The sequence below is a fragment of the Thermobia domestica genome, chromosome 9 (genome assembly GCF_964235325.1).
Source record: "Thermobia domestica chromosome 9, izTheDome1.hap1.1, whole genome shotgun sequence".
Classification (NCBI taxonomy): domain Eukaryota; kingdom Metazoa; phylum Arthropoda; class Insecta; order Zygentoma; family Lepismatidae; genus Thermobia; species Thermobia domestica.
The window spans coordinates 284,085,759-284,099,099 of record NC_137462.1 but is presented as its reverse complement, the minus strand read 5'-3'; the positions used below and the strand labels follow the sequence as shown (position 1 = coordinate 284,099,099).

At 36.4% G+C, this 13,341-nt stretch overlaps 1 long non-coding RNA gene across 1 annotated transcript; it reads left to right on the top strand.

The window, feature by feature from the left end:
* Nucleotides 1–1,340: 1,340 nt before the first annotated feature.
* Nucleotides 1,341–13,020, top strand: LOC145694269 (uncharacterized). Its single transcript, XR_014132992.1, has 2 exons — nt 1,341–1,464; nt 12,814–13,020. It is a non-coding gene; the product is annotated as an uncharacterized LOC145694269 (long non-coding RNA).
* The last annotated feature ends 321 nt before the right edge of the window (nt 13,021–13,341 follow it).

Genomic DNA, 13,341 nt, shown 5'->3' with positions numbered 1-13,341 from the left:
GTAACTATTTTGCTTTCCGTGCATTTTGTTCGGTAGAGAAGATATGTGGACTAAAATTGGTGTACGGGACTTGAAACATTTGCCTGAAAAAAGCAAAAAAAACATAGCTTGTCAAAATGTCATTTGGATAACAAAATGAGTTTCGCTGTGTTGGGGAAGACGTATATGAGGGTACAGCTTGATGATGGTTACAGGGTGTCTGTACGCAGACATAACGAACTTGTTAGTAAAAATAGATACATTTTGTCACGCATTATTGATGCAATTAAATTTTGTGGGGAATTTGAATTGGCTTTGCGTGGACATGATGAAACAGAGAACTCAAATAACTTATTCTGTGTTTCACCTTATCAGCGTTGCCAGACTCACAGCTCGGAATTATTCCAAAACCTTATCGAAATTATGCTAGATTCGGTCAAATTATGCTAGATCCTCATAATTACTAATTCAGAAGTTTTTAGAGAAAAGAAAACCAAAGTTGAGATGCAATAACGTACCTTAAAATACGCAGAGTACAAAAATACGAGGATAGAACTCAATACTTCACGCACCAAATCTTTGTAACTCAACTAAACTAGTGCAGTCATAGCCAGACTCACAGATTTTGGCTTCTAAGAAGAATAAAGAAAGAAAAATATGTCGTATAAATGAGTGTTTATTTACATACTTTGAAAAAAAATGACCTCGCAGTCAAAGGATTAGAAAACCCTCGGTGGAGCTACCAAAAAAAATGCATCTCTGGAGTGGACTGGGTCAAAAACGTGCCGAAAGGCATTTGGGTCACCTGCATTTGTGTGCTATATGTTTCATCAAGAAGCTACCGTCTGCAATAAATCTCATTTTCAGAAGGTAGCGACTGCATCCACACCCAGGTACGATATTATTGTGAAAACTAAGCCGAGGTTTTTGCATTTCTAGCCATTAGCTACTCGTACATCAGTTTTAGTGACGTCAAAAGGGAGAACGTCATAAACAATTTGTAACATGGTTTCTTATTGGGTAAGGAGATTAAGTAGTGACCGTCTGCTATGTGTTGAAATCTAAATTAGCGCACGAAAGAAACTGACGACGCGTTTGTGCGTTTGAGTGATCTGTGGTTTGAGTATGAGTCGGTTGAATTTCATGGTAAGCAAGTAAAATTCGAAGTTCCGCTTAGTAGTAGTAGTTTTTTTTTTTTTTTTTTTTTTTTTAAATCTAGGTGAATTTGAGACAAGAAACTATCAAGATGTGGATAGTATTTCGTATATGATGTCATTATAACTTTAGCCAATGAAATTTGTTGTATGATAGAGATAAGTTTCGGCATGGTTTCAGCGGAAAATTTATAATTGAACGCCTTGATTGAACGCCATTTTTTATTGTTTGTATTGGGTGTGAATTTAATTTTCAGTTCTTTTTTCGAAAAATTATTTGTCGAGACTGAGTGAAGCATGTTGCAAACCACGCTGTATAGTTTATGTTCAGGTGTAGTTCTAATTTTGATAGTTATAATTTTTTCTAAACATTTTTTGAAATTATTTATGTAACTGGATTTACCAAGAAACGTGACTAGGCCTCTTAGAAATTCACTATTGTGTAGTGTGTAAAAGCTAATATGCATGTTTTAGTTAAGTAATTACTTATTAACATGAATTGCCTGTTATTGTTTTAAGAATGAAATAGTTTAAGAATTAAACATTCGGGATATTTTAGGAACTGGGGGATCTTTCCTGTATTATTTTATGGTTTGGGTAGGTTAGTTTAGGTCAGGTTAGAATAGGATATTTGGGGCATTACTCGAGCAGACGGTTCTACCAAATTTTCACACATTTATTGCAGCCACGAACCAACTAAAGAGCACGAATGCTGTCTAACCTCAAACCCCGAGCAGAGCGAGGGTGTTTGTCCGTAGGGAGCAGGCGCGTCAGCGACAGGTAGGGTTCATACTCTTAAACAAGAATAGTGGAGAAATACATAAAATATCCGCAATAATTTTTACGTGGTGATTTTATCTGAATTCGTACTTTTTTCCTATATTTTCTGTGTTTTTGATGGTTTAGGCTAGGCTAGGCTCGGTTAGGTTATGTTATGTTAGTAATTACACTTACGTAACATCAACTCATTTCTCCTGTAAACATGGTGATTTTACCCGATTTTGGCCTCCTAGTTCCAAAATTATCCCAAACATTCGTGTCTAGGACACGCGTACAGGTTTATAGAGAGCATTAGAAAGAATTGTTGAAAATCTAACAAAAAATATTTAAACAATTCCCTACTCTTACAAACATTGTGCATGGTAACATGATATGCAATCGGCATTACTTGAGCAGACTGTTCTGTCAATTTACATTTTAAGGTTAGCTTAGATTAGGACGAAAAATGTTTCGGCATTTGTGCTGTATCGCGAGACCATATAACATTCGAAGAAAGAACAGGCCTATGTTTAGCAGAAGGGGTCCAGCTCTTTTTTCTAAAAAATGTTACAATTTTGGTAATTTCTGTTCGCATTAGGTTAGGTTAGTTTGTTATGTTAGTGTAGGGGTCCAGCATAATTTTCCAAAAAATGATGGAATTTTGCTGATTTCCACTAATATTAGGTTAGTTCAGGTTACCTTACATTAGTTTAGGTTAGATTTGGTTACGTTGTGTTACGTCTAAGTACTTGTATCATCCATTTCTCCTGTGTTTTGTACGTGCTTCTGGACCCCTTCTGCTAATCATACTCCAAAAAAATTACCAAAATGTTCCGTTGGTTAGATTATATTACATTACGTTACATTAGCCTAGGTTAGGTTCAATTACCTTCTAAAATAGATGCGTGGAAAAGTTTACGATTTGTAATAGAAAATTACTATTTGCAAATAAATAGGGGTCTTTGTTTAGCGATGGGAGAGCCAGCTTTTCATCTTCTTCTTTTTTGCTATACTCTACTCAGATTCGGTCGTTGGCAAATTTTTACTTTGACTCCAACTGTGACTTCAACCGATTCATGTGATCCGGTTCCCTAAGCAGTTTAGGAATCATTCCTAAACTGCTCCCGGAACCGGATCACATGAATCGATTACAATTACTAACACAGTGAAAGTAATGTACGATGTTAAGAATTATACTATAAGTACAAGGGCCACAATGTTACTATACGAAGTTAAGAATTATACTATAAGTACAAGGGCCACAATGTTACTATACGAAGTTAAGAATTATACTATAAGTACAAGGGCCACAATGTTACTAAACATCAATTCAGGTGAAGCGGTGACTATGAATTTTGAGGTCTAAATGGGGGGCTACCGCCCCCCAACCCTCCCGCTCAAGTACCATAAAAACATCCAAAATAATAATAAATAATCACACCACTACTATAAAGCTAAGATAAGAAGGGAAAAATTAAAAAAAAAAAAAAACACGTCTCTAATCATAAATCAGTGCATGACAAAGAAAAAAAAAATTACATCTCAACAAGACAATAGGACAAGCAGCAGCAAACCAAATACTTTGCCTAATACTCAAATGCAAAACAAATCAAGAATAAAAATAATATGAATTAAAAAAAGAAAACACACACCATTTCGCCATAGGAGAAATCTCGTGAATAATGAACTCATAACTGCTGATTCCACACACGAAAGAATAAGATACCAAGAACACATGCACAATACTCAACATTACTGAAAAATGTTCCCTTCCGCACACACGTCGTTTTATTAAACCGAGCACACTTGCTATTATTACAAACAAGAAACCAATAAACGTCCACTTTTAGAATACGTCGAAAATATCTTCAGTTTAGACCACAACTATGATAGGTTTTCTCTAACTCAATTCAACCAATTCAATTACGCGCTCCCGCATTCCACAAACAGCAGCACACACATACATGCACACAGAACATGTGACTACTAACCAACTACCATATGACTACACACACACCTAGTGGGAAAAATATGAACTAAGACGTCACACCAAAGACACGATCAGTTCTAACAAGTGACTCACGCACAAACAGTTCCAGGAAGTAACTGAACCTATAAGAACCGATTGAAGTCACAGTTGGAGTCAAAGTAAAGACTTACCCGGTCGTTTTATGGTTCCATACGATAAATTAGGTTAAGTTACCAATCTTTAATTCACATAGTATTGCCGAGCGAGCGGTAGTGAGTCAAGGCGTGTTAGGGCCCCACAGGCACGTTGTTTTGTGTCTTCGTTACGAAGAGTTCACTTTCTTTTCCCACATAAGTCACTATAAAGTTCAAGTTCGGTAAACTAGAAGTAAATTATTTAAATAGTTAAAATTTTCATAACACTTTACTCAAACATCGATTGCCAGTCAACACTATCAACATTTCTGTAAACCATCCTTTTATTTATTTTTGCCAGTTTCCCCCTCCCCCCCCATCTCTAAACTGTTACCAAATACGGCGTTCGGATACGGCCTTCGACAAAAACTAAGGTGCAAAAAACAAACCATCTTGTGCTACATAACCACTAAAAAGCACGAATGCTATCTAACCGAGCAGTCAATCCAGGGCGAAGCTAGTGGTCCCGCACGGGGGTGCGTCCGAATAGAGTAGGCGCATTAACAATGCTGGTTACGCGCGTGAGCGAGGGTAGTGAAAATAGAAGGCTTTTGCAATAATATTTGTTATGGTTTCATACAGTATGAGTTTTTAATTATTGGAATTGATTAAGAATAGTCCGTCATGAAAATTACGGTAGTTGTATGGATGAAATGAATGAGTACATATGACAAAGGGTTGTATAGGATATTAAATTCCACTATCGGAGTAAGTTTTCAGAATGTAGGAAACCAGTATTTCATGTTTACAAGTTTGAAGCAATTACAACTAGGATTAAAATGATTGCGTACATATCAAAGACGACTGTGTAACAAACTAAACCATCTGCGAAGTATTTCTGTAACGATGTAGGAAACTTAGAGCTCCCTCGTGATTAAGCGGTTAGCGTACACGCCTTTGGTGTGGGAGACCCGAGTTCGATTTCCGCGCGAGCTCATGTGATTCGGATTACACGTTAAATTGCAGGTCCACGTTTCATATAGCCTCGCTGCTCAAAGGGACGCTAAACTAAAATCGATTCGAATCGATGTAGGAAACTTGTAGTTTTTTTTTACAACAATAGAGTTACTAGTGTGAAACCAGTACAGGTACTCTAGCCTATGAGATTCTAGGCGATATCAAGTGTGTTTTGCGCTGTCTTTGATTATGTGCATTCCCCGTCGTTGGCGCGCCTGCTTCCTGCAGATGCACTTTTTCGTTACCCCCGCAGGCCACCTAGCACAAGTTAGCGTGTGCTGTTTCCGCGATCGCATTTGTCGCATACTTTCGAACGCGTGTTTATGTCCATAAGGGAAAATTGTCGTAAAGTGAGTCTTCACCCATGAATGCAAATCCTACTTAAGAAACGGTTTTTAAGATACTATAGTGAATTTCATGATGAAATAATTAAATATAGTAAGATATTAGGTACTAGGATAGCGCATAGTCATTTCTAGGGCACATTAGTTTGTACGCACATTGTGTTTGGAATTTATACACGGAAATGAACGTTTTAATTTTACGTCGCATGTTTATGCTCTTTGGGCTAAAGGAGACATATAATTAGAAAACAGTGTGTGGAATGGCAATATGGGAGTAACCAAAATAACCCGGAGAAAACCCACGGACACGGTGCTGTCCACCACATCGAAACAGATTTGGCGCACCAGAGCTATACCGCCAATCCACCATGCCTTCCTCGTTATGTACTAAGTATTAAATATTACCTATGAGTTTTACAAATTCTGCTATCCTTAAACTTAGTGCCCGCCGATATAGTTATCATATATAGGATTTTACCGTATATTTCTTGCAGCTACATTTACTGTTCCTTGCAAAAGTGTGAAAGAACGCTAGATTTGGTGTGCCCTCTCATTCTAAATAGTTAACATGTTTAGCTTAATACCATGTTTTAAATTTTTGTGTTCCACCTCTTGCAAACCAAGTTTATGAACAATATGGCCTATTGTAGTGCGAATCACTACGGAGGTTTAAAATCAGTGCACTAGGTGGGTACGCAGACAATCATGCAGGATAAATCCTTACAATATTGGCCATTTCTACCAACTTTTTCAGCTCGAGGAGAGTGGAATTACTGGACCATACCACCAGTTTTGGCTATTTTGCTTTTATTTAAAACTGTTCTTGGTATTGATACTCTACATTGATTTGTTTTAAAGTGTACCGCCCACGATAATAATCTGAGGCTAAGGAAGACGCTAATCATGATCACAAACGAAATAATGCTATGATGAAAGTAGGAGAAACCCGACAAAACCTACCCACACGGTGTTTGACTACCACTAAGCCCACTTGACGCGAGCTGGGTTCAAACCAAACATCCACGCACGAGAAGTGAGCACTCTGGTGTACATTGATTAACTTGCTCTGGTTCGTTTGCATGTGCAAGGATATATAATCACTTACGGAATAGTAACGACAGTCCATAATAACAACTCTTTTTACGAATTCAGTAGTCTGTTTCAGATGTAATTCAACTATGAACGGTCTTATCTTGTATCCCGAATGTTTCGAGACTTTCTATGTTTGAGTTGTTTACTATATATCGTAAAGCATCGATCAACAATTATTTCATTCTACTTTACTTCCTAATTATTTGCATACACTGTTCTACTTTGTACGCTCGGTCGTTCCAAAGGGACTCTTAGTAATGCACGTGTTACTAAACAATTCATCCGTATCTCACGGAATAGGTATTTTAACTACACGAAGCTAAATTTAGTCAATACCTATAGGTGAATTGTAGGAAATCTGTATAAATCCTTCCACGGAAACTTAAGTTTTGCTATAATTTAGCTCCAGCCCAAAAGTATAGGGGCTACAGTGGCTTAGTGGTAGAGCTCTCACCTACGGTGCGTGGGGCCCTGGTATATTATAAATTATAAAAATGAAATTACGGGTAGATCTAGATGCAAGGAACACTTTAGTTGCATATATTATTACTATTTTAATCAAGAATTTCTACATATATAAATGACCTTCATACATGTAGATTCAGTTCCGTGGGGAATGATTGATTATTTGGTTAAATTAAAATCTAGCACAAAACAGTAATTTACTAAAAGAATGTATTGATGGAGACCTCAAGACCTTACATTGTGTAAGAGAAGTAGTAGTTGTATCTGTAAGTAGATTGGACATATTTTTCGATAATGTAAAATTTAAATTTCACTATGTGAGTTTATGCGGGTCAGATGTTCGTAATGCACGATCATACACATTCATCTCGTATATTTGGAAAACGTAATCAGACTAGGTTAGTTTAATTCTTTTTTAATAATTTTCTGCTTTAAATTTTGAAGTATAAAAGTAGGTAGTTGCTCTTCCCACTGGTGTAGCGGCTAGCACGCGCCTTTGCTTACACTGGGGTTAATCTTTAAAATCGCGTACCATTGACTTTTTTTGTGTTGCTTCTCATCTGGAAAGAGGTGTAATCTCATTAACTAACTGGAACGGAGTGGGGGGGGGGTGCACGGTGGCTCAGTGTTAGAGCGTTTAACTCTGGTACGTAGGGTCCCTGTATTAATTCCTGTCCCAAGTAAGTTTGTGGTAGACATGTCCGTGGGTTTTCTCGGGTACTCCAGTTTCCTCGCAAAATCCCATTTCATCAATTTTTTAATTCATTATTCACTTGTGTTAATCATCCATCTCCTTTAGCTTCAAGAGCATAATCGTGGAAAGTTAAACTGAAAGATTTTCGTGAACTGAACTCAATAACCAGCTGATTCAGACCACAGAGTCATCCCAATAGACAATTGGATTATTATTATTTCAATTTTTACTGAAAACGTTACTTGCTGGTACCTTGGAAAAGTTAAGAAAATAACACGTCGACATTTTTAACGTAACTTGGAGTAATGTCACTCGTATATCTATAATTGGATTTATTTCTCATTCTAAGCAAATTTACCGTTTAAATTCAATAAATGTACCAAAAACTATGGATTCAGTCAATTATAGATCCCCTTTGAGTATTGATAAAACACTCGTACAGGGTTCGTACTGGTCAAGGAAGTGAGGGAAATTTTATAAAATATATTTTTTTCATTTTTCTAACATTACTTTTACATCAGTTTCAGCTTAGCCAACAATTAATGATCACGGTATGGAACGTTGCTCACATTTTTATGGGTGCTAAATGAAGTGTACGTATGAGCAATTGAATACTATTTGTCTTTATAGAATATATAAATATTCACCGTTATTTATTCCTTATTTATATATCAACATCATCCGACACCTGTCATGAAAGTCAGGTAATTTGCTGCCGAAGATCAGGGAAATAGATTTCTCCAGATCAGTAGGAACCCTGTAATAGGTTATAAAGATTAATTCGTGTATTATTTGGTGCATTCTGGAGTATATGAGACGAAATGCAAATACAAGAATGCGTACATAATAATTTCAAAAAGGAATATTCTAACCAGAGTAACCTTAAGATGAAGTTCATATGAATACTTGTAAAACAAATTTTAAGTTATGCTCAATCCATATAACAAGTCTGGTAATAGCTGTTATGAGTGAAAAACACTTTTTCTTTCCTGGTTCATTTTTGAGCCTTTGCTTGACCTCTTGGCATCTGTATAAAATTGTGTACCAAAGTTCTGTTTTTCTTCACTGAGTTGAATAATAATATAACGATTCTCCACTAATTCTAGAAATAAATATAATATGTATCAGATATAACATAAAAATTAACAGTTCGTACAAGAGGTATATCACTATGAATTAAAAGATATATTCAGGAAGTAGTAAAGATTTTGAAACTTATAGGGAGGATCGTTCGAAAAACAGTTGTAGTTAAACTATACTCCTACATCCATATATACATATGAGAATTAAAAGAACTATCAGTACTATCTCCTAGTTGTCAATTTGAAGTGATAGCAAATAGTCAGCTCCATGTGACCAAATTTCAAGCAACCCCTAATAATGATTTATAATTGAACTATAAAATCTTACCTTGTGCAACTACTTCCTTTCGTGTTTAAGTCGTTATCCCCACAATATTTCGATCTTTTCTGGTATCATTCCTGAAGCTCAGACGTAATGTTAGCAGAAATCTACGTTTTGATAACATTGTTATATCACTTCAAAAGCTGTAAATAGAAAAATCTGCACAAAGTGTTCTACAGTACACTTCTGTAAATTATATTCACCACTCCTGAGCTTTTGTGCAAACTGTTGCTTTAATTTCTGGAGCTTCCTAGTGTCCACCGCTGTTGTTACTTAAACCTGTTTGCGAGCTTGCAAAATAATAGAATAAATGTTACTTTTTGTGCACTCAGAACGCTCTAAGCATCATTTGAGTAACTTTGTTTGAAACCATGTTTGTACAATAGTCACACTTGCTTACTTACTCCTTCCTTCCTGTAATTCAGAAATTCCTTCCTTCCTGTAATTATTTTATTGGTTTTTGTTTTAATTTTGTAATTCAGTTTAAAAGTCGCACTAATTCTTTCCCATTTTCTTCCCGAAAACGTCTTCCCAAATTATGGCTTCCATATTGATTATGAAGATCAATGTTGCCTCATCAATATTATTTGTTTCCTGTATGAGAAAACTGTGTTTATTATCTGTTCAAAACTTCTATGTACTTTATTTACAGTTGAAAAAATGACAATAATGAAATAAAAAGTGCTTGTATTCAGTTGTAGCTAAGCAGTGTATTACATTGTTCAACCGATGATCTAGGTCTCCGCTATCAAAGTTGTTTGAGCGAGAGTGGAAGACTTCGAATCAATCTGCTTCATGGTCTCTTGTTTCAAGATGGCTGACTCCTGATGTGGGAGCTCTTCAATTCTCGAATCCCTTACGTGCTCTCTCATTCTTGTCGTGATATTCCTTTTGGTAATTCCTATGTAGTATTTTTCGCTAGTGCGAAGTCCTGCGTAATCCTAGCTGAAGACAACTGATTTACATAATAATTTTTGTAAACAGAAGACAAATTTTTACAACTAGTCCTTGATTTGAGTGAAAATTTGATACCAAATTATTTCCTCATCCTTTCTGAAACTCCCGCCAAAGAGGTAAAGATACCCACTTATATTCCCCTTTACTCTATTTTCCTGTCTTTTATGTTGTTCCAAAGCCGATTTCTTTATCTGTTGAGAGTGCTTTACCATATGAAATAATTGCTCTGAATAGTTTTCTGAATCCCTTTCATTTGTGGAGTATCTAAACGCCTGTAGAAAGAAATTATTCTAAACGTTCGCTTGAATGAGGTAGGATTATGCCAATTCTTTGGGAAAAAATCTGTTTCTTTCCTATAAAGAGATGTGCAGAACCGTGGAACACTTCATGCCGACTTTTTCCTTCACAGATTTTGAAGTGATGTAGTAATGTACTCAGAAAGTATATTCAGGCTAGCATCACCCCTGCATTTTGAGGATGGTTCCAGAGAGGATCGAAATGTTGTGAGAATAATGAATTGAATATGAATAAAAGTTATGGGTACAAAGTAAGATGTTGAGTTTTAAACCATGTACCCAAGAGCACAGTTTAGTAACTATAGCTACTTTAAGTATTGTAATTTCAAAAGATTTCAGTGCCATGCCTAATTTTGGGAAGTAGGTAAATAATACGTCTTACTCATTGTCGAAAACAGTGAAAAAATTCAAACTCGAGACTACATTTTTCATAAATGTAGATAATTTACGTGTGATTTGTAATATTACGAATATGTAGTGCTGATAACTATAAATCGTTCTTTGCTTTCTTCCTGGTGTAGTAGCAGCACGCGTGTTTTTGGCAAGCGAGATATCGAGTCGTGGGAGAGCATCGAACGCCAGTGCAGTGGTTCCAGATGCTACTTTAAATTGTAGGTCTCGCCTATATAATCGAGCTGCTGATAAAAGGCATAAATACAAATTAAGTAACCAATCAATTTAGATTGTTTGTATTTTTCCGGAGATAGAAACAACACACAATAGTACTGTTAGAAAAAAAGTACAAAATTAAGTGCTTATAGTTATAAAATTACTTTGAATTTTAATGTGGTCTTCCCCTTCATGGTGATGTATGGGAATGCGTTTTCTTTTTTTTTTTCTTTCTGTTCTTAACTAATGTTTTCTAGAAATATCTAGCTTCGTTGCAACCTAAATGAGTTTTATATTTTAGTTTAAATGTCTGTCTGTTATGTGAGTAAACTGGGCTATTTATAGCTAAGCTAAAAACTGATGTGGTAACAAAGAAGCGAAACATATATATTACAATACGATCCATACTACTACTTAGATTTGTGTTCAAAACATTACTATACTGGTTTTTAATGTGTATCCTGACGCTATATCCTAGAAGTGTTATTGTGTTCCAGATGGAACATATTTCTGTGTAATGCCTGTGAAGCGTACGGACTTCGAATGCAGTAACTTCTGTTTTTCTACATCATAGCTCCCTGTGTTTTAATGCAATTTGTTTCTTTTTGTTTCCTGATGTAGGTCAACGCTGAGAATTGCGCCTTTATCGGGGACAGAATCTGGGTATTCAAATTATGTGGGTACCTGAAGGATTAATATAGCATATCGGGTTTAGACAAGTACAGGGTGCGGCACATAAAACCGGCCCGTAAAGTGAACACATAAAATGAAATGTAATGTATTGAATATGACTACTCACCTTCACAGCAGGTGCTGAAAGTGTCCTCCGCCCACTTCAACACACATGTGAGCACGATTGAGGAGATTCATATATACCCTTGTCAGTTCTTGTGTTGTAATGCTATTGGTGAAATCCTGGATCCTGGTCTTGAGTTCTTCAATTGTGTGTGGATTTGATTCGTATACTCTTCCCTTTAATAGTCCCCATAAGTAAAAGTCACACGTGGACAAGTCTGGTGACCGAGGAGGCCACAAGCCTTTGCTGATTGTCCTCTCTGGTGTAAACATCTCATGCACAAGGGACAATGATGCAGCTGATGTGTGGCATGTTGCACCGTCCTGCTGAAAGTAACATAACTGACGCTCCTCTTCGGTCAAGTGTGTATAAAACTCCTCCAGGATTCCCATATACACGTCACTGTTCACTGTTGACTTTCGAGGACTTCTTGTCATTATCTCCTCCACCTGCATCTTTAATTCAGGTGTGCAGACAGATGGTCGTCTGTTCCTGGGAGCATTTTGAACCGATCCTGTACGCCGCCATTTTTCAATCAATTCCTGAATGGTGCGTTTTGCTGGCACAGAACGTCCTGGAAATTTCTCCCGAAACAAATTCTTTGTTTTCATAAAAGATCCAGTGAGAATGAACCCCTCATCAATGGCAACACGCTCGGGTATCGAATACGGCATTATCACACACTGACACTCACCCGGCTTAACACAACGAGGCCTTTTTCTCGACTGGTTTCGACAAGTTTCATTGGCTGCGGCTGCACGTGACTGCTGCAGGTCACGTAAGTCGACCCGACCTCGACACGCCATCTCTTGGTAGGAAGGTAGATTATTTAAGTGTTGCCAAAAACACAATATACCAGAATATTACGACGGACCGGTTTTACGTGCCGCACCCTGTACTTATCTAGTTTCCCCCTTCATGTAATGGAATTATGTTTTGTTTTCCAGTGGTTTCTGTCTCTGCGCTCTGACCTTCATCTAGAAAAGATCCGTTAGGTTGAAACTTCTACAAAGTTTGAAACTCACATTAAACTTCTATAAAGTAACAATTTAAAAAGGAATTTGTACACGGTATAGTTTTATTTGAGAGTAGATAATTTTTGCATTTGTTACTAAGTAAATCTAATAATTAATGTTTTTTACAGGTGTAAGAAGAGAAACGTATTTACAAAGGAGCTAGCAAATCATCTTGTGTATGAATAACTGCTTCAAAGAATCTTAATACATGATACTTTATGAATATTAATTTTGAATACTAATTTTGAGTACTCAGTGATTTTAGTGATAAAGGCTCTTCGGCTTCAAGAGCAGGCGATGTTCCCTCTTCCATTTAAAATTCATCTTTTTATGTGGATCATATCGAAATTATCGGAGAATGAAAGCGTCTAGGATCCATAAAATGTATCTTGATTAATAAAATGTGTTCCCTGACGTCATCTCAAATATATATATTTTGTGTTTTATCTGATCGTTGTTGACTAACCTGTTTGTCAAAACACAAATTATTTTCTATTTAGTAGTTCTGTCGATCATTGAGTGTTGACTATTTGTTTGTTTACCTCTCCGTGAGTACGTTACTAATTTTTTCTTTCCACATTTTAACTTTTTCATATACCACTATTTTCTGAATAGATCGTGGATTGTTTTAACTGTTGGAAACTAAGTTTTGTAGG